The following is a 23,758-nucleotide window of genomic DNA, read 5'->3' on the forward strand; positions in this document are numbered from 1 at the left end:
TGCCGTTTAAAAACAAACCCACTCTGCCGCTTTTTTTTAATTCTCTTAATGAAATACATGAGTTTTTAAATGATATATTTTATTTCTACTTTATCGAGTGATTTTTTTTATATCTAAAAAAAAGAAAACATTGAATGAAATAGAAAAAATTGTTGTCAGCATCCGATATTTATTTGAATATGTAAGCATCACATGGGCTTTAACTTAAAAAAAATCAACGTGGTTTTTAAACAAAAAGGGTTTTACACTTTGGACTTTATAGGTAAATTTCCAAAAAACGCTTCCTTTTTTCTTTTTTTTAAATTAAAATATATTATTTATTGATCTTTTATCTTCAATTTGTGATTTATAATACTTTGGTGAGTAAATTAATTATTTACTTTTTAATAGACATTTCAAAATGTGGGAGGGGTGAATTAAAAACGTTTGTCTAAAATATTATATTCGGTTTATTGAAAAGAGCATCAAATTTCACATTGATTTCATTACGTAAAAAACATGGCTGCATGAATGCGTACAGGCACGTTGTAAATAGTTTTTTTTTAATAAAAAATAATATTTCTGTTATTTTTTAAACAACTTTAATAGTTTATTTTGGAAGTATATTCCATACAGAAAATAAACAACCCATTTTAAAAAAAGAAATTACGAGTTTTTTTTATATTTTATTCGCAGTTTTCTGTTAGGCGTGTCAAAAATTCATATACACCTAGTGTTGCACTAGTTGATGTCATAAAAAAAATTGATGAATTAAAAAAAAAACGTTTGTCTAAAATATTATATTTGGTTTATTGGAAAGAGCATAAAATTTCACATTGACCTTGAAAATATCGTAAAAATTTAACCAATAGAAAAATTTGGATAGATTTTTAAAGTTTAAAAATTGAAAAAAATTAACTCGTAAAATTCAATTGATTTCATTACTCCCGTTTTGTCAGCATTGACTGTATAGAGATCCTAAGTAATTCACAATTGTATTTTTTTATGTCGCCCGCATTAAGGATTTAGCTTTCAACTCCAGAAGAATGTAACATTTACAACTGAATTTTACAAAGTACTCTATCCACTACGCCACAGGTTCTTCGGGACTCGTGGATCAAATAAAGTGTTCTGTTCAATATAGCGTGCAGATTCCCAAGTTCAACAGAAAGATTCCCAAGCTCAACAGAAAGATTTCCAAGTTCAACAGAAAGATTCCCAAGCTCAACAGAAAGATTCCCAAGTTCAACAGAAAGATTCCCAAGTTCAACAGAAAGATTCCCAAGCTCAACAGAAAGATTCCCAAGTTCAACAGAAAGATTCCCGAGTTCAACAGAAAGATTCCCAAGTTCAACAGAAAGATTTCCAAGTTCAACAGAAAGATTTCCGAGTTCAACAGAAAGATTTCCGAGTTCAACAGAAAGATTCCCAAGTTCAACAGAAAGATTTCCGAGTTCAACAGAAAGATTCCCAAGTTCAACAGAAAGATTTCCGAGTTCAACAGAAAGATTTTCAAGTTCAACAGAAAGATTTCCAAGTTCAACAGAAAGATTCCCAAGTTCAACAGAAAGATTCCCAAGTTCAACAGAAAGATTCCCAAGTTCAACAGAAAGATTCCCAAGTTAAACAGAAAGATTCCCAAGTTCAACAGAAAGATTTCCGAGTTCAACAGAAAGATTCCCAAGTTCAACAGAAAGATTTCCAAGTTCAACAGAAAGATTCCCAAGTTCAACAGAAAGATTCCCAAGTTCAACAGAAAGATTCCCAAGTTCAACAGAAAGATTCCCAAGTTCAACAGAAAGATTCCCAAGTTCAACAGAAAGATTCCCAAGTTCAACAGAAAGATTTCCAAGTTCAACAGAAAGATTCCCAAGTTCAACAGAAAGATTCCCAAGTTCAACAGAAAGATTCCCAAGTTCAACAGAAAGATTTCCAAGTTCAACAGAAAGATTCCCAAGTTCAACAGAAAGATTCCCAAGTTCAACAGAAAGATTCCCGAGTTCGACGAGATACACTTGAAGAAAGTTGGAGGGGTTTTTTTTGTTTTTTTTTTTGGGGGGGGGGTACATAGGCATCACCACTTATCAAGGCCAAGAGGCCACTCGAGGATAAGAGTTAAAGAGTGTACAGTAGAAATTGGACAATATAGTAACCGTTAGTAATGGAGATTCGGTAAATTTGTTAACTTATATGGAACGGCTCATCAAAAACTTGTTTACGTTAGACTTGAACACAACCATATTGTAGTCAGCCGGAAAGCAGGAAAACGGTGATATCTATCGAAACGTTGTGGAAATAACAGTTGAGTACAATAATATAGATAATATAGATACCCTAACCCTAACACCAACTCTAACCCTAACCTACATTCGTTCTTGAAATTTATGTAAGTAAAATAGAGCATAAACAATCTATGACGTCAATGCATACATCAAGGTCTAGATCGTTTCAGTTGAACAATTCTGTTTTTAACATTAATGTTTTTGTTTTTTGTTTTTGTTTTTTTTTGTTTTTTTTTTCCATTTTCACCCACAAAAAAAGGCACAGTGCCACTTTGAAATAGGGAGCTACTATCGGGGACATAAATTGCAGGGGTACTATGTAGGGAGTTGAGCAGCAAGATGTCTGTTCACATTACTCTTGAACTTCTGCATGTCAGTACAGTTGGGAAAGCAAAATCCTGGAAGGGAATTCCAAAGTCTAGCAGTTCTGGCAAATAAACTATTGGAGTAGAAGGCTTTCTTACACCCAGGGATCTTTATTGTGAAGGGGTGGGATTTAGCTGCTTGTTAGGTTTATCGAGGGTAGTCACGTCAATGGGATACAAGTGCTTGTAGTTCGTCGAGCATTCACCATTTAAATACTTGTAGAACAGGCAGAGGAATGCAACATTTCGTCGATGGGATTCATTATTTCTGTATTCCTTAATTTTTTTGTTCACTTCAAACAAGACATATTGGCAATGAAGTGTAAGATGCCATTGTAATAAGATCCAGATTTTGGTGGGGAGTTTGGCAGCAAGCTGTTTGTTCACATTACATTAAAAAATCTTCATGTTGATAGGTGAGGAAAACATGGAGTAGAGAGAAACTAAGCACTTTGAGGGGGAAAAAATGCTATTACAGAGCAGAAATTTTGTGCCATCATCTGATTACTTTGACAGTGATGGGGTGGAACTTTGTTGCTAGTCGAGTGGGTCGGGAGTAAATGAAAATGAAAGCACAAAAAGTTGGATGAGGCCGGTTTATTGTTTTTTCATGAAACACTAAACCTAATACGTCCTTAGTTGAAGATGGTGAGTCGGATCATAACTCAGTACTAACAAGTAATGTAGGTGCTTTTATTTTATTCCCATGTCATTATATGAAGTGCCTTCAATAAGTTTCCAGACTTTTATTTTTACAAGCATTCAAAATTGCCATAGACTCTGGAAAATTCAGTATTTTATTGCTATACATCTTATGAGATGACTGACCAATTCTTATAGTTTCAGGTTTAAATTAACAGCTACAACAGGAATTGGAATACACCCCACTAAAGCCTGATTGTCACAGCTGGTGAATTTAAAAAATGCAATCTAGACGTGAGGATAATTTAGAAGAACGATATGCAATAAAATTCTGTTTTAAACTTGGGAATAAAAACACAGAAACCTATGCTTCAGATTGCTTTTGGACCTTCTTGTATGAATTAAGCATCAGTTTTCCAGTGGCATAAGAGATTCAAGGAAGGCAGGGAGTCTGTGAGGGATGATGCGAGTGTGAGAGAAGTAAGCAAGTGAGAACATCAGAGTTGATTGGCCAAATAAAGAATTTCATGGATAAGGACCGTCGTGTGTCTATAGACTGTGCACAGTTTGATGTCAGTGTGGGAACTGTACACACATCCTTGATCAAGATGGGCATCAAGGCAATTCCTCACCCTACCTATAGTTCACATCTTGCTTCCTGTGACTTTTAGTTGTTCCCTAAGCTCAAGGAAAACCTTGGAGGCTGTTGTTATGAGAGAATAGATAAGAGAAAAATATATGGAACGCTTCAGATTGCGTTTAGATCATCTTGCATGAATCGAGCATCAGTTTTAGCGTGGCATAAGAAATTCAAGTAAGGCTGGAAGTCTGTGATGGATGATGAGAGGTGTGGAACAAGTAAGGAAGTCAAAATACCAGAGTTGATTGGCCACTGAAGATAACGTCAAAACAATCTCCGAACATTGTTTCTATTACAAAAACAGCCCTCTTACATTGGTCTGACTCTGGTTTGAGATATTTTCAGCTTACTGCACCCCCACTTCTTGCATTCGTTTGCTTGATATCTTTCTAGTTCGAATTCTTTCTAGAAAGTCATTGGGTTGCCAACAAGTGTGTTTCTGTAGAATGAATTGGATTTGAACCTGGCACACCCAGATTGTTAGTTTGTGTCATTAACTACTTCGCCACCATCACCTCCTGTCTGATGCTGTTAAGTTTTGTGCATATGGATTATAAGTTATCTACCTTGTATACTTTCTGGATATTTAAAGTTTGGTTTAATCAGAGTAGAGCTTACAGAGTTAATGTTCTATCCATTAGAAATATTATATATATATTATATATTATCCATTATAAAGTTGAGATTTCAAAAATAAAAAAATATATCCATATGACTTGGGTGCATCAGCTTGAATTGAAACCGAAACCAAAATTTATGAAAAAAATATATGCATATGTATATAACTTGAGTTCTTTTAGTTATAATCGAAACCGAAGCCACAACTTATAAAGAATTCTTGGTAAAATTATTTATTAAAAAAAAATAAATGACTGGAGTGCCATTAGCTATAATCGAAACTGAAACCAAAACTTATGAATAAATTCTTGTGAAAAATTTTTTTTACAAGAAATGGAAGTCCATATTAATTAAACGACAGTCACTCGGATTGTTATTTATTATTATTTATTATTATTTTTTATTATATTTTATTATTTCGTATTTTTTTTTGTTATTTATTATTATTTTTTATTATTTTTTATTATTTTTTATGATTTTCTATTATTCTTTGTTATTTATTATTATTTTTTATTATTTTTTATTATTATTTTTTATTATTTTTTATTATTTATTATTATTTATTATTATTTATTATTATTTTTTATTATATTTTATTATTTATTATTTTTTTTATTATTTATTATTATTTTGTATTATTTTTAATTATTTTTAATTATTTTTTATTATTTTTTATTATTTATTATTATTTATTATAATTTATTATTTTTTTGTTATTTTTTATTATTTATTATTATTTTTTATTATTTTTTATAATTTTTTATTATTTATTATTTTTTGTTATTTATTATTTTTTTTATTATTTTTTATTAATGTTTTTTAATATTTTTATTATTTATTCTTATTTTTTATTATTTTTTATTATTTTTTATACTTTATTATTATTTTTATTATTTTTTGTTATTTTTTTTATTTTTTGTTATTTAATGTTATTTATTATTTTTTTTATTATTTTTTATTATTTTTTTATTATTTTTTATTATTTTTTATTATTTTTTTTTTATACTTTTTATTATTTTTTGTTATTTATTATTATTTATTATTTCTTTTTACGTTTTTTTATTATTTTTTATTATTTTTTATTATTTATTATTATTTTTTATTATTAATTATTATTTTTTATTATTTTTTATTATTTTTTATTATTTTTTGTTATTTATTATTATGTTTTATTATTTTTTATTATTTATTGCTATTTTTTATTATTTTTTATTATTTATTAATATTTTTTATTATTTTTTTTACTTTTTATTATTTTTATTATTTTTTATTACTTTTTATTATTTATTATTATTTATTGTTATTTTTTATTTTTTATAATTTATTATTATTTTTTATTATTTTTTATTATTTTTTGTTATTTTTTATTATTTATTATTATTTATTATTATTTTTATTATTTCTTATTTTTTTTATTATTTATTAATATTTTTTATTATTTTTAATTATTTATTATTATTTTTTATTTTTTTTAATAATTTTTTTTTACTTTTTATTATTTTTTATTATTTTTTATTATTTATTATTATTTTTTATTATTTTTTATTATTTTTTATTATTTTTTTATTATTTTTTTGTTATTTTTAAAAAATTTTTGTTATTTTTTATTATTCATTATTATTTTTTATTATTTTTTATTACTTTTTATTATTTAATATTATTTTTTATTATTTATTATTTTTTTTATATATTTTTTTATTATTTTTTATTATTTATTATTATTTTTTATTATTTTTTATTATTTTTTGTAATTTCTTATTTTTTTTATAATTTTTTATTATATTTTATTATTTAACCATTAAAAAATAATAAAAAATTATAATAAAAAATAAAACATAATTAAAAAAAATAAAAAATAATAATAAATAATAAAAAAGAATAAAAAATAATAATAAATAATAAAAAATAATAATAAATAATAAAAAATAATAAAAAATAATAAAAAATTATAATAAATTACAAAAAATAATAAAAAATAATAATAAATAATAAAAATTATAAAAACTAATAAAAAAAATAATAAATAATAATAAATAATAATAAATAATTAAAAAAACAAAAAATAATAAACAATAACAAAAAAAAATCAAAAATAATAAAAAATAAGAAAAAGTAAAAAAAAATAATAAAAAATAATAATAAATAATAAAAATAACAAAAAATAATAAAAAATAATAAAAAATAATAAAAAATAATTAAAAATAAATAATAAAAAATAATAAAAAATAATAATAAATAATAAAAAATAAAAAAGTAGAAAAAAATAATAAAAGATAATAATAAATAATAATAAATAATAAAAAGTTTAAAAAAATAACAAAAAATAATAAAAAATAATAAAAAGTAAAAAAAAATAAAAAATAATAAAAAATAATAATAAATCATGAAAAATCATCAAAAATAATAATAAATAATAAAAAATAATAAAAAATAATAATAAATAACAAAAAATAATAAAAAATAATAAAAAATAATAAAAAATAATAAAAATAACAAAAAATAATAAAAAATAAAAAATAATAATGATAAATAATAAAAATAACAAAAAATAATAAAAAAATAATAATAAATAATAATACATAATAAAAAATAATAAATAATAAAAAATAATTAAAAATAATACAAAATAATAAAAAATAATAAAAAATAATAATAAATAATAAAAAATAATACAAAATATTAATAAAATATAATAAATAATAAAAAATAATAAAAAATAATAAAACATAATAAAACATAATAATAAATAATAAAAAATAATAAAAAATGATGAAAAATAATAATGAATAATAAAAAATTATAAAAAATAATAAATAATAAGAAATAATAAGAAATAATAATAAATATTAAAAAATAATAATAAATAAAAAAAAATAATAAAAATTAATAATAAAAAATAATAAATAATAAAAAATAATAAAAAATAATAATAAAAAAAATAATAATAAATAATAAAAAAATATTAAAAAATAATAATAAAAAATAAAAAATAATAATAAATAATAAAAAATAAAAAATTATAAAAAAATAATAATAAATAATAATAAATAATAATAAATAATAAAAAAATAATAATAAAAAATAATAATAAACAATAAAAAATAATAAAAAATAAAAATAAATAATAAAAAATAATAAAAAATAATAATAAATAATAAAAAATAATAAAAAATAATAAAAAATAATAAAAAATAATAATAAATAATAAAAAATAATAATAAATATTAAAAAATAATAAAAAATAATAATAAATAATAAAAAATAATAAAAAATAATAATAAATAGCAAAAAATAATAAAAAATAATAAAAAATAATAAAAAATAATAATAAATAATAAAAAATAATTAAAAATAATAAAAAATAATAATAAATAATAAATATATATATATATATATATATATATATATATATATATATATATATATATATATATATATATATATATATATATACTAGCAAAAGTACCCGTCGTTGACTGGGTTCAAAAACAGCCTACAGAAAATGGACTCTGATTTATGAAAGCATGATAGGTTATGAAAAGGAAGGGTTGTAAAGAGATAGCTACGATCAAAACCAAAGCAAATGTGATGAAAGTAAAATAAAATAGATAAACCCCATAATTTATTATACCATACCTGTTCACACTGAAACACTTATCACAATATTCTGTGGATCTATATTAAAAAAAAAAAACCTTGTTAAACTTTGTGACATATTTCCATTCTATGGAAGTCAGGCGCGAACGAACACCCAATAATTTTATTATGCCATATTTCTTCAAACTGAAACATAATTATCAAAATATACTTACGCAGATAGATATGAAAAGTCTTTATTAAAGTTTGTGCCTATTTCCATTCTATGGAGGCCAGGCGCGAACGCAGACCCTACAATTTTATTATACCATCCCTATTTAAGTTAAAACATACTTATCAAAGTATTCTTATGTATATCTATACCAAAAACACTTGTAAACGTGTTTTTTTTATTTTTTTTATTTCCATACTTTGTAGACCAGGCGCAAACGTAGACCCCATAATTTTAATGAACCACCGTTCTGCCAGATCAAACATACCCATTCCTGTGTCTCGATACATCTTCTATCATTATATGTAATCAGTTTTTTAAAATAGTCACCCATATAGGAGCCTATTCGTGATCACACACACACACACACACACACACACACACAGCTTTATATTATATATATATATATATATATGTGTGTGTGTGTATGTGTGTGTGTGTGTGTGTGTGTATATTTTTTTTTTCTTTACATAAGAAGTAGTTTGTTGCTACACAGTCATGGGCATGTTTCGGTCTACTAGTGTTTACCAACTAGAGACCTCATCAGGAAACAACCCTTATTTCCGAAAACGGAATTCAAAATGAAGAGCGAAATTTAATTCTCAGCAAAAGAAAGCTTTTTTTCTTTTTCTTTTATTTATTTATTTTTTATTTTTTTGTTCTGAGTGCGAAGATTCACGGAGAACAGGGTTGAATTGTGTGTGAATTTGTTAGTTTATTCATTTTAGTATTTGTTTATTTACTTATTTATCGGTGACTTTATTCATTTTCTTGTTGGCGTTAGTGGTTAGGGTTAGGGTTAGGGTTAGGGTTATAAAACCTAGAGCTATACAGATGGTATCTTTAACAGGCGAGAGGCTCCTGTTTCTGTCTGAAACCATCCGGGATCAATTTGTCATAAAATTCCTTTTTATTTCCCTCCCTCCTCCCGGTTCCCCTCTTTGATTTTTTTCTTAAGTTTATATTTTAATATAACATGCTTATATCTGAGAAGAGATTAGGAATTTGTCCGAGTCTGTTGAATGTTGTTTGGGCTTCCGGTGAACGGAAGGGAGGGAAGGGGGTTAGAGGTGTGGATAGGAGATAAAAAGGAAGGAAAGTGGTAGGGGGAGATGGACTGGGAAAGACGGAAGAGGGAATAAGAAAAGGAAAGGAAAGGAAAAGAGAAGGTGGTATCATTCAATAGCTTTGTTTAGGAATTAAAATTTGGGAGATCAAATAAGAAACCGATTTTGTTTAAGTAAGATGGGAGCAAATAAATACCATCTTACTTAAACAAAATCGGTTTCTTATTTGATCTCCCAAATTTTAATTCCTATTTCGTTTGTTCATTTAATGTTGATTCTTTAATTTGTGTATTAATAAATTTATTAAAGACTTTTCATAATTATGGTAATGCAAAAACTCAGAATATATGTTATTTCTTATGATGTTTAAATGTAGTCTTTTTTTTTTCTCGCCAGTAACATCCGTATAGCTCTAGGTTTTATAACCCTAACCACTAACGCCAACATGTAAATGAATAAAGTCACCGATAAATAAGTAAATAAACAAATACTAAAATGAATAAACTAACAAATTCACAGCCAATTCAACCCTGTTCTCCGTGAATCTTCGCACTCAGAACAAAAAAGAAAAAGAAAAAAAGCCTTCTTTTGCTGAGAATTAATTTTCGCTCTGCATTTTGAATTCCGTTTTCGGAAATAAGGATTGTTGCCTGATGAGGTCTCTAGTTGGTAAATACTGGTAGACCGAAACATGCTCATGACTGTGTAGCAACAAACTAATGCTTATGTAAAGACAAATGTAACTAGCTCTACTTCTGTATTGAGCACTCTCGTATGAAAACCTCGTTATATTTCACTGGTTAACCTACCTTTGGAAAATAGCACCCTCATATATATATATATATATATATATATATATATATATATATATATATATATATATATATATATATATATATATTTCTGTAGAAATATATTTTTTTTATTATATATCAATTCTTACATAAAAAGCTCAATTTGAATACAAAGCAAAAGAATCAATTGATGTAAAGGAATTAAATATAAAATTGTCACCATCATGTATTTTGGAATATAAATTTTTGTCATTATTCTTTATATATATATATATATATATATATATATATATATATATATATATATATATATATATATAATACTTTTAATAGATGGGCAATAGGCTATGACGTCAATGGTGATTATTTTTCTCGTTACGGTTGAGATTTCTTTGCTTTAACGTCAGACACTGTTGATTGGGATTTTCCTTTTTTATTTTTCAGGTGTAATTTTCTTTGAAAACTGACATCTTTTTAATTCAGCTCCAATCCTAGTACCACAAAATTTTTTATTTTTTTTTTTTGTTTGTTTTTGGTGTTTTGTTTTTTTTAGGCTTTTTTCTTGTTTTGTTTTGTTTGTTTGTTTGTTTGTTTTTTTTACGTTTCGGTACTCTAGTAATATGTTCACCTGAATTTATTAACAAAAAAAAAAAAAAAAAAATTACTTCTCCCCGAGATCCTTTGTCGAGCTGTGGAAAGCAATTGCTCAACGCACGTACACACACAGTCAAACCCATACGCACTCCGACACTTTTAAGCAGATATCAATCATACCAGATATTATAGGTGCCACGCGGCTTATGAAGAAGAACTTAAAGTCCTACCTAGCTAATATCCTGGTGAACCAAATGCAAAAGAGATCCAGACAATTGAACTTGAGGGAACAGCGAGGATTCTAAAAAGAGCTCTTGGTTGGTTTCAATAAAAAGCAGGAGATTGTTGGCAGCTGGTTTGGCTGCCCCAAACTCAGCAATACAATCTTCAAAGAAAGAAAATTCAAAATAAAAAAAATTAAAAAAAACATTAACACAGACATAAACACAGCTGAGTAATATTTTCGCACTGTCGTCTGTTTATAAAAACTAAAAAGTGTATAAACTTATTCTTAACATTTCTTATTGAACTTCACACAAAGAAAATAAATGAATATTAACTCCTATTAACAACTTTCAATCAAATATAATTTGTATAATTGAGTGAATGATTATGATTTTTCTGACTCGTGGATAATTCACGGTTCTTATTTATTGACTCAGTCTTTTTCAATAATTCAGTTAATGAATTCCATTTCTTATGCAAGGACTCTAATAATATGAACAAACAATGTTTTATTATTCATTTTTTTTTGCATAGGAATCACCACTTATCAAGGCCCAGAGGCCACTCGAGGATAGGAATTAAAGAGTGTACAGTAGTCAATGGGATAATACCATAGTAATCGTTAGTAGTGGAAATTTGGTAATTTGGATTAGTTTCGGTGAACGGCTTATTAAGAACTTGTTCACTTTAGACTTGAAGACGGCGATATTGTATTCAGCTGGAAAGCAGGTAAACGGAACAGAGTTCCACAGATGTGCAGTTCTAAGAAGGAAGCTTCATTCATGGAATCTACGTTTAAGTTTAGGCACAAATAAAAAGTGGGGACAAATTATTGAGAGTGGTTTCAGCTAGACGAGTGTTTTTTGTGAAAGTTTGGTGAGGGGGGACCATAGATTGGAGCTCAGACGAGCACTTGCCATGAAAATAACGATAAAGAAGAGACAGACTCACAATGCCTCTTCTGTGAGAAAGAGGTTGCAAGGAAGGAAAAAGGGAATCCCCCACTAGGCTACGAAGTCTATTTTGAACTTTATCAAGGCAGGATAAGATCTTCTTAGCACCTCCTGTCCAGATTTGGCTACAATACTCCATCCTTGGATGTACTTGGCTCTTATATAGGAAAAATTGAGAATCGCATCAGCAGGTAGATATGTACTGGACTGATAGAAGGGGTCCACTATTTTTCCAGCGACCTTGGAAACAGATTTGATGTACGTGTTCCATTTCAGATCAGGAGTAAAGGTCAAACCCAGAAGCTTGTCAAAACATGGAGCCTCCCCAAGATGAGAGCCATTCATTTCAATGTCAGATGTTTAGTTTTAGTCATGTTTACTCCAAACAAAACATATTTTCACTTGGACGTAAACAGTTACGATTTGAGACCATGTTTAGACGAGATAAGTGAAATATCTGTTCGCATTACAATTAAAATTTTACATGTCAGTACAGTACGGGAAGCAGATAATAGGGAGAGAATTACAAAGTCTAGAATGGAAGGCTTTCAAACATCTACGTACCTCTCCAGTGAAGGTGTAGGATTTTGTTGCTAAATAGGTTTTTCGGGGGCATGTACATGAGAGGGCACAATTACAATGAGTTCATCAGAGCATATCCCATTAAAATACTTGTAAAACAGGCACAGGGATGCAACACTGCGGTGATGGGACAGGGATTGGAGCTTAGTTGACAGTATTAGATTGGAGACTGTTCTTTGGACCCTTTCTAAAAGGGGGAGACTAGTGGTAGATACACCATCCCAGATATGACAACAATACTCCATGCATGGGCGAATGGTGGTTTTGTAAATGAACAGGATACTCTCAGGTGTGAGCAATTTTCTGGCATGATAAAGGGAACCCACTTTCTTTGTAGCAGCCTTGGCAATGTCCTCAATGTATTTATTCCAATTCATGTTGTCTGTGAATGTAAAGCTGAAGTGTTTGAAGGAAGAGTTCTCAGGTAGGGTGTTATTTGTCATAGATATCAGTGATTAAACAGGTTTCTTGTAATTGTTAAAGGAAAGAAGTTTAGTCTTAGCAGCATTAAATGTTATCTATTTATGGGCCCTTTCTATTACAGACTGGAGGCCGTTTTCTAAGGATTCTCTCATTGTCTTCTGTGTACATCCAATTCTCCCCCATGACTATTATAGAGCATTGTATGATCGGCAAATGTATTACTTTCAAGCACAACGTTATCAGGGACGTCGTTTATGGATATCAGGAATAATAGAGATCTAAGGATTGTTCCCTGTAGCTCTCCTACATTAATATTATATTGATTATGACCTGAATTTTTCTCTTGTATATAAACGATCTAATTATATTTAACATTCATCCAGTAATAGTATATGATTTCATTTTCATTTCATGCCAGATTTTCCTAAAGGCCTTGGATATATTAAGGGCTACAGCCCTGGCTTTCCCCACCTTATCTAATGCATATTATATGCAGAGATGGCCATTAAAATATTTGCAGTTGAACGATATTGCCTAAATCCATACTGTCAGTCAAAGAGAAGATTAGCTTTTGCAAAGTGTTGGACTAGTGCTTGATTGATTAATGACTCAAAGATTTTAACAAAGCGGGGGCGAAGGAGACTGATAGAGAAATAATTGAGTGGGTCAGTTCTTTCACAAGAACTCATGTAAACTGGAAGCCCAGAGGCCACTTTCCAGCTGTTTGAGAAGCAAGATTCAGCAAAGCATTTGTTGTATAGTTTAGAAAGTACAGGGGCCAGCTCATTTGAACAATTTTTAATTAGTATAGCATAAATGAGATCAGGTCCATACGTCTTGAAAGTGTGTAAGTTTTTTTATGATATCGTGGACATGAGAAGGAGTGATTTTCATTAAGTGTGGCTTGAGTCTGTATAGGGAAGTTTGGGAGTGAGTTTTGTTGGTTCTAAGGTGGAGTTGGAGGCAAATCGCTGGGCAAGCAGTTCAGCCTTCTCGGTTGCTGAGCATACAACCTTCTGATTGTTGGATAATGAAGGAATTACTGATTGTCTTTTATTCACTCCGCTATTATAAATTTTCCAAATATCACGAGCTCCTGTCTTCTGCGACTCACTATGTTTTCTGGTTGTTTCGGCATGCTTTCTTTCGGCTGTAGCTATTTGTCTCTTCCAATGATTTCTAGCATCTATAAATTTTTATGTGTCTATACTTGACTTATGACGGGCGAACTGGTGGAATGCTTGCTGCCTTTGTGCAATGGACACGGCACAATTGAAGTGAACCATTGGGGTGAGAGGTTTACTATTATACTTTGATGCGGGAATATGTGCTTCAATGCCTGCTTTGCACCATTCGCTATCTCATTGGCACACAGTTCAACAGAAAGAGAAAAAAAAAATGGTTCATGAGGCATCTCTGATGTGTTTTCTGAAGGTTTCCCAGTCAGCCTTTTTATAGTACCTTGTCGTTTTGAGCAATGACTCCTCAACTTTGAATTGGGATTAAGGATGATGTCTATTGATATATCGTTTTATCGTTATTTCTATGGTAGGTGCTCGTCTGAACTCCAATCTCTGGTCCCCCCCCCTCGCCAATCTTTCACGAAAAACACACGTCTAGCTGAATCCACTGTGAAAAATTTCCCCCACTCTTTATCTGTGCCTAAATTAAAACGTGGATTCCATGAACAAAGCTTCTTTCTTAGAACTGCACGCCTGTGGAACTCTGTTCCGTCTGCCTGCTTCCCACTGGACTACAACTTGGATGTGTTCAAGTCCAACGTTAAAAAATTCCTAATGAACCGCCCCCTTAAGTAAACACTTTATCAAATCTCCACACTAACGTAATGTAATTGCAATAACCCTTATCCCTGAGTGGCTTCCGGGCCTTGATAACTGGTGATCACTGTGTAAAAAAAACAAAAACAAAAACAACGTGGTTGGCGTTTCCAAGTTAACTAGGGCATTTGTCACACAATCCTTTTGTAATGTAGTTAGGAATAGGTCTAGAAGTGAAGCTGATCTTTACGATCTGGAAAGCAGGTTGGAAACATTACTGTCTGTGTTAGGGTTAGAGCTATAGAGAAACTATGAGTACAGCGTTCAGCTGCATTTGTGTAACTTGAAGAACCAATTTTTATGGTGGACATTAAAGTCACCAAACACATGTACTTGGGCATTAGTATCTGAGGAGAGTGCTGCATCTATACTATCAAAGATGTAGAGATAATATAAATAGCATAGTGTTGTGAAAGCAACACTCAAGATGAGAACATTAGTCTGAAAAATCCAAATAACGAATCCTCATCTAAAAAATACTGATAAATAATATTCTTATTAAAAACATAATTTATTTTCATACATTGATTTCAACCGTACTTTTCGATCCAAAGATCACTTTATTCCATGTTTATAAGAGAGGGAAATAAGGAGTCAGTCTCGGAAATTGCTGAGGCAATTTATGGTCTGAAAATCATTTAATTTCATATACATTTTTAGGCGGGGGGGGATATGGATTCAGTCTTAAAACTTGCTGAAGCATTTTACGATCTTAAATTTCTTTCATAAAAGCGAGTCTAAAGCATATGCAAGTCTAATAATCTGATTCAAGATTTTGCTCTCCAGTAAAGGGGAGCATGCTACGAATACAAACTACAAGTCTATATATATATATATATATATATATATATATATCTGTCAGAGTCCTTACGGCAATGAGAGGAGGAAGATTTCCGGTCATTTTAAAGCAGGAATAAAATTTTATATAGTAATTTACATTTATTGATTGCGTACATTGGCCAGTTGAACTACAAATTCTATAGCTCCCTCTCTCACTTCTCAAAAATAATGCAGTAATATTAATAAAGACAACAGTATTTTACGACCGGACATCGCCTGGCATCCCTGCCTCTATATATCCCCTTTCTAAAAAATCTATCTATCTATATACATATTTATAAAAGTGAACGTGTCTGTATGTGTGTCTGTGTGTTTGTCTGTGTGTGTGTGCGTGTGTGTGTGTGTGTGTGTGTGTGTGTGTGTGTGTGTGTGTGTGTGTGTGTGTCCATGTACATTTCCCTACGCAATAACTCTGTTAATTTTAAGTCTACACACGCAAAATTTGATATCAATGTTAAGGAGTCATAATAAAACAATAAATGTTAAGTGTCATAATTATAATAAACATAATTATAATAAACATAATTATAATAAACATAATTATAATGAACATAATTATAATAAACATAATTATAATAAACATAATTATAATGAACATAATTATAATGAACATAATTATAATAAACATAATTATAATGAACATAATTATAATAAACATAATTATAATGAACATAATTATAATGAACATAATTATAATAAACATAATTATAATGAACATAATTATAATAAACATAATTATAATAAACATAATTATAATAAACATAATTATAATGAACATAATTATAATAAACATAATTATAATGAACATAATTATAATAAACATAATTATAATAAACATAATTATAATGAACATAATTATAATGAACATAATTATAATAAACATAATTATAATAAACATAATTATAATGAACATAATTATAATAAACATAATTATAATAAACATAATTATAATGAACATAATTATAATGAACATTAAAATTAATGATACATAATCATAATGAACATAATTATAATAAACATAATTATAATAAACATAATTATAATAAACATAATTATAATGAACATAATTATGATAAACATAATTATAATGAACATAATTATAATGAACATAATTATAATTGAACATAATTATAATGAATATAATTTTAATGAACATAATTATAATAAACATAATTATAATGAACATAATTATAATAAACATAATTATAATAAACATAATTATAATAAACATAATTATAATGAACATAATTATAATGAACATTAAAATTAATGATACATAATCATAATGAACATAATTATAATAAACATAATTATAATAAACATAATTATAATAAACATAATTATAATGAACATAATTATAATAAACAATTATAATGAACATAATTATAATGAACATAATTATAATTGAACATAATTATAATGAATATAATTTTAATGAACATAATTATAATAAACATAATTATAATGAACATAATTATAATAAACATAATTATAATGAACATAATTATAATAAACATAATTATAATGAACATAATTATAATTGAACATAATTATAATTGAACATAATTATAATTAATATAATTTTAATGAACATAATTATAATGAATATAGTTTTAATGAACATAATTTTAATTGAACATAATTATAATGAACGTAAAAATAGTTGTAACCTAAGTGTCTTTTTGTATTCTCACTTTCATAAAAACCACACACATACAATTTATCCTTTTTAGTAAAAAAAATCTTGTTATAATCTCTTAAAACACACACCTGGTAGGAAGTTGGATGAGAAAAAGTTATAATTTTGTATTAATTTTATATGAAATACTGATTCTCTACTTTAAATATCTGAAATATTTGTTTTTCTTTTCAAACATATAATGACAGAGGAGTTGAAGATATCATTTGTCCATAAGTGGACACCACATTTGCTCAGTCGATCAAACCAAACATGTTCAGAATTCAAATCATTGTTCACAACTGTTCAACTGTTGCATTGTAACCCAAGAGAGTTATTTCTGCATACCATATTTGACAATTAATGAAACATGGATTCACCACAGCAGGTGAAAACTAACCTAAATACAAACATCAGAAGGCAAGGTTTTGGTTTCTATTCAAGCTATTTAGTTTATTGATTAGATTATAAATGAAGAATCATCAGTAGAATATTAATAGTATTTCATAATGAAAATTTGTTATTAAAAAAAATAAAAACAATGTGAAAATAAAAACTTAAATGCTATAAAGATTTTAGAACATTTTTTTTTTAATTTTTGAACAGTTTCACAAAAAGTCAAATAATATTACATTTAGAAAATATCAAGGTTTGAGTTCCTTAGGGCAAGTTTAACCGTTTATTTTTATAAACTTTACTAATAATTTAATGAAACTTTTAAAAAATTACTTTAAGTCTACGACTGAACATAAGTCCATGTGGCAACGGACCCCTTCCTGCACAAAGATAAAACTACCTGAATCCTATGAATTATCCACTTTTTGTTAAGCTGATCCCACACTCTAAATTCTGAAATAATTGATTTTTTACTCTAAAATCGTCTAAATATATATTATCTAATATATTTGTTGCTTGGATCCATAAAAAAAAAACTAAATAGACGTTAAATAGTATGGATAGCATCGTTATATTAAAATAATTTTGTCTTTCCCTAGCAGCCCCTCTTTTTCTCATCTGCTGTTCATTCCTCCCTCTTTCCCCTCTCTCTCTCTCTTTCTCTCTCTTGAAAATAATCTACTTCATTTATTTAAAAGTAATACTGATCCCATATTCTAAATTCTAAAATATTCGTTTTTCTTTTCCAACACGTAATTATAAGTTGCATGAAATGATTGAGGAGTTAAAGATACGGTGTAACCCGGATATGAAAGACTTCTTGTCCGGTCCCTGCGGCTCTCTTATAGACGGGTTACAATTATATCGGGGTGTCTTATATATATGTACATTAACACAGGCTCTAATTTGGGACCAGAGAAAATCTCTCTTATATCCGTTTTTCTTATATTCGTGTTTCTTATATCCGGGTTACACTGTGTTATCAGTTTGCATGCATATTTGTCAATAAGAAAGATGGGGTCAAAGTGGATACCACATTTGCTCAGTCGATTAAAAACAGCATGTTGAGTATTTAAAGTGTTTGAATGTAACGCAAGAGAATCTTGGACCTGTAGCGCACTTTCGATTTGATTTTTAACCAGCAAAAATTGATACTAAGGTATCAAAATTGAAAACAAAACAAAGCAGCTAATCCTGCCTTGACAGAGTTCAAAATAAACTGTACGTCCAAGGATGGAGTATTACATTCACATCTGGGCAGGAGCTGCCCTGAAACTTATCCTGCCTTGACAAAGTTCAAAATAAACAGTACGTCCAAGGATGGAGTATTACTGTCACATCTGGGCAGGAGCTGCCCTGAAAACTTATCCTGCCTTGACAGAGTTCAAAATAAACTGTACGTCCAAGGATGGAGTATTACTGTCACATCTGGGCAGGAGCTGCCCTGAAAACTTATCCTGCCTTGACAGAGTTCAAAATAAACTGTGTAACTTAGTGGGAGATGCTCTTTTCTCTTCCCTGCAACCTCTTTCCCACAGAAGAGACGTTGCGAGCCTGTCTCTGCTTTATTCTTATTTTCATAGCAAGTGCTCGTATAAGCTTCAATCTATGGTTCACCCACCCCCTCCGCCAAACATTCATGAAAAACACTCGTCTAGCCAAAACCACTATCAATAATTTCCCCCACTCTTTATCTGTGCCTAAACCTAAATGCAGATTCCATGAACAAAGCTTCTTTCTTAAAACTGCACGCCTGTGGAACTCTCTTCCATTGGCCTGCTTTCCAGCTGACTACAATCTGATTTTCTTCAAGTCCAACGTAAACAAATTCTAAATGAACCGCCCCCCCCAACTAATCCAATTTACAAAATTTCCACTACTTATGTTTACTACGCTATAATCCCATTCACTAATGTCTACCCATTAACCCTTATCCTCGAGTGGCCTCCGGGTCTTGATAAGTGGTGATTCCTATGTAAAAAAAAAAAAAAAAAGTTGGCCTTGGCGGGGTAAATAAAATAAAACATTATTTCTGCCGTTACATTTGCCCATTCGCAAAATTAAACATCGCATAATTTTTACCATTAGCATTCATCTGTCAGTAGCTCAGACGGTAACGACGCTAGAGAGGTAAGTAACGACTAAAGTGGAGTTCTAAACATTATGGTTTCGATTCTAGCGGATGGTACCCAGGTCATATTTTTTTAATAACTTTAGAAACCATTACTATATATTCAATAATAATAAATAAGAATTCTGCAAAAAATGAAATATAATATTTATGCATATTTTACGACCGGGCAACGCTCGGCGGCATGCTAGTATATATATATATATATATATATATATATATATATATATATATATATATATATATATATTATATTAATCATGTCAAAACGCACTTTATTTCCTTTTGAATGATTAACTGTTGCTATTTCTTCTGATGAGTTAAGGGCAAAATAGATTCACTGATTGATATCATAATTAAGTGATCGATTTTGTGCTATGAAACAGATACTGTCAAGAATTTTAAATGTCAACTGAATTAAAGGAATAAATTATAAGATGGTCAACATCATGAACTTTGGAATAATAAGAGACTTACTATTTTACCATCTAAAATTTTAAATATGTCTAGTTATTTTATAATAATGTTTTTACAAGAGAGTATTTACTTGAAAATGGGCGACGTCATAAAGGATGAATTGTAAATTTGGGAACTTTCTTAAACGATACATCTTATTATGTGACGTCATCGATTTTTATGTAAATGTGTGTGTGTGTGTGTGTGTGTGTGTGTGTGTGTGTGTGTGTGTGTGTGTGCGTGCGTGCGTGCGTGCGTGCGTGCGTGTATTTTTTCTTTATCACAGACACACGTTTTTAAATAGACGTGTGCAGTTGTGTTCGTAAGAGATCCGTTATTTTTAGTTCTTTTTTCTTTTAATTTTCCTTTTTAATTCTTTTTCTTCTTTTATTATTTATTTCATTTCTTTTATATATTTATCTTATTTTATTTATTTATTTATTTATTTTATTTTTGTTTTTTGTTTTTTTTCATTTTTTATTTCTGCTCCAAGATCGGAATGATCAACTATGCCCGGACTCAAGAAATTGATGAAAATAATGCGACAGCACCTCTACCGTAGTCTCGTCGGCTGGAAAGTGCAACAGATAATTAAAAGGAAAAAGAAAAGTGGCGCTTCGTGCACTTTACCATTTCCTGTGTCGTCTGCCGGTAGCCGTTCCATTCCCCCCTCTTCTCGGGACTCAAAAAAACGGACATTTCAAGAGGATAATAATCTCCAAGATTGGAGTGGAATGACGAACGATTCTGTTTCCCTGACGGACGAGGAATAAATCATCCATAAAATGCTTCGGATTATTTGTCGTCTGTTAAAATTGCGGTTTTCTGGGTTTTTTGGGGTTTTTTTCTTTTTTTTTTCTTTTCTTTTTTTTACCTCTTATCAAGACCCGGAGGCCACTCGAGGATAAGGGTTAACGAGTGTACGGTAGTTAATGCGACTATATCGTAACAATCGTTAGTAGTAGAAATTTGGTAAATTGGATTAGTTAAGGGGAACGGCTCATCAAGAACTTGTTTACGTTGGACTTGAAGACGATCATATTGTAGTCAGCTGGAAAGAACAGAGTTCCACGGGCGTGCCGTTCTAAGAAAGAAGAAGCTTTGTTCATGGAATTTACGTTTAGGTTTAGGCACAGATAAAGAGTGGCGGAATTGTTGATTGTGGTTGTAGTTAGTCGTGTATTTTTTATGAAAGTTTGGTAGGAGGGGGCATAGACTGGAGCTGGAGCTCAGATGAGAGCACTTGCCATGAAAATAACGATAGAACAGAGACAAACTCGCAACGTCTCTTCTGTGAGAAAGAGGTTTGAGGATGTTTTATTTAGAACAAAAAAAATATGGCAAAAATATATAAAAGGGGGGTGCAAATATACCATATTAAAAATCTGGTACTAGTGCAAGTGCATATTGTGAACCAGATATATCTCAGCGTTCACTCTAGCGTTGAACCGTCCAGATTTGCATTTTGAGGGTGCTGGCAATGGTCCTGTTGTCATAACTTGGATCGGTAGAGAGCATGAGTTGTACAGCGTCGCTATACTACAGCAATGCAATGCATCTCCAAATCTCGCTCGTTGAACATTATGTCACTTTCAGACATGATAGAAGGCTCCTATCGCTCTTGGGATGTGTACACAAACACAACTGGCCAACTAGTAGATATGGTCTACACCAAAAAATGAAGTCCAGTTTTCATCAAACGGAAATGGAATCATGTCGCCTTTTTTTTTTTTTTTTTTTTTAGGGCGACATTTTTATCGTTCTACCCTGTATAACAAAAGAAGAAATCGCAATAGCCATGAACAAAATATTCACCGGCAAATGCTCTGTAATCGACAACATTCACTCCGAGTTTTTAAAAGCTGGGAGTGAGTGACCATAGTCTTCGTTCTTCATAAGCTGTTCCATCTTATTTTAGAAACTAGTAAAATTATCTTCTAATTTCAAGAAAGAATTAATCGTTGTTTTGCACAAAAAGAATGACATGTCCGAATGTAAAACCTACAAGTTTGTTGGGTTGTGTTCATAAACTCTTTATGACTAGTATTGGCAAAAGAATCACAAGTAATCTTTATTTCGGCGCTTATGTCAACGGATCATCAAATCTAAGGGAGATAACCAGCATAAACATAGCAAAAATAAGCATATTTTGCAAGATATAATTCGGGACGCTGAATAATCAGTAGAACAATGAAATAATGTTAAACAAAAAAAAATGATAACAAAAAAAATTTGGGGTTTGTATTACTGTACACATAGATTCGAAAAAGTTGTCAAAAAACAAATATAGAACAAATAAATGTTATCAAAGGCAAGATAAGTTACTTTTCTACCTAACTGGATATAATTCACGTGTTTTTATTCAGTGTAACAATGTTTATTCAGCTCGAAAAACATGCAATGTTTACCGATGTATTGGAAAATTCAAAATGGCAGCCGACTGTCTCTCGGAGAGGGTACGTTTGGGAAAAGGTATTATAAATAATAAACTAGACAAAATACTGTTGGAAAACAACCGAATACATGTCAACTTATGTCACGGTAACATATATTGAGCGAATTTCTAACAGTATTTTGTCTAGTTTATTATTTATAATACCTTTTCCCAAACGTACCCTCTCCGAGAGACAGTCGGCTGCCATTTTGAATTTTCCAATACATCGGTAAACACTGCATGTTTTTTAAACATGTTACATTGAATAAAAACACGTGAATTATATCCAGTTAGGTAGAAAAGTAACTTATCTTGCCTTTGATAACATTTATTTGTTATATATTTGTTTTTTGACAACTTTTTCGAATCTATGTGTACAGTAATACAAACCCCCCAATTTTTTTTCTTTATTTTAGTAATTAGTCAGCGTCAGGATGCTTAAAACTTTTTTGAAGGAGATTTTGAAGTATTTAAACTGTCAATGATTAAAGTTTAATTTAATTTATTTAATTTTTAATATTCTCTAGTTTCATTTTGCAAGGTTGGGGCGCATAATAATTAACGTACACAAAACAACGAAAATAGAAAACTTTTTGGAAGTAGATTTTGAAATATTTAAACCGTCAATGTAATTTTTTTTTTAACGAAAAAAATAAAAAATAAAAAAAATAAGAAATGCGTTTTTCTTTAGGTAATCAGTCATTTCTGTCTATGATTAAAGTAGGAAAAAATAACGTTCAAAGATTCTGCACAAGATAAAGTGTTCGGGGGGGGGAGGTTTCTCTTAAATAAGGGAATCATTTTTCTTTGGCTAATTGGACAAAAACTTCTTGATTAATTAACAAGTTTATTTAATTTTTGTTGTTGATTAATTAACAAGTTTATTCAATTTTTGTTGTTTATTAATTAACAAGTTTATTTAATTTTTGTTGTTTATTAATTAACAAGTTTATTTAATTTTTGTTGTTGATTAATTAACAAGTTTATTTAATTTTTGTTTTTATTAATTAACA

General features: G+C 29.0%; 1 long non-coding RNA gene across 1 annotated transcript in view; it reads left to right on the forward strand.

Annotated features, from left to right (window-relative positions):
* The window catches only part of LOC145256346 (uncharacterized), a 259,093-nt gene extending 237,994 nt beyond the window's left edge, over window positions 1–21,099 (forward strand). The window contains exon 4 of the long non-coding RNA XR_013863978.1: window positions 20,805–21,099. This is a non-coding gene — a long non-coding RNA (uncharacterized LOC145256346). The remainder of the gene's footprint in view (window positions 1–20,804) is intronic.
* The last annotated feature ends 2,659 nt before the right edge of the window (window positions 21,100–23,758 follow it).

This window comes from Euprymna scolopes, chromosome 32, assembly GCF_053919585.1.
Source record: "Euprymna scolopes isolate OS-2025 chromosome 32, ASM5391958v1, whole genome shotgun sequence".
Lineage (NCBI taxonomy): Eukaryota > Metazoa > Mollusca > Cephalopoda > Sepiida > Sepiolidae > Euprymna > Euprymna scolopes.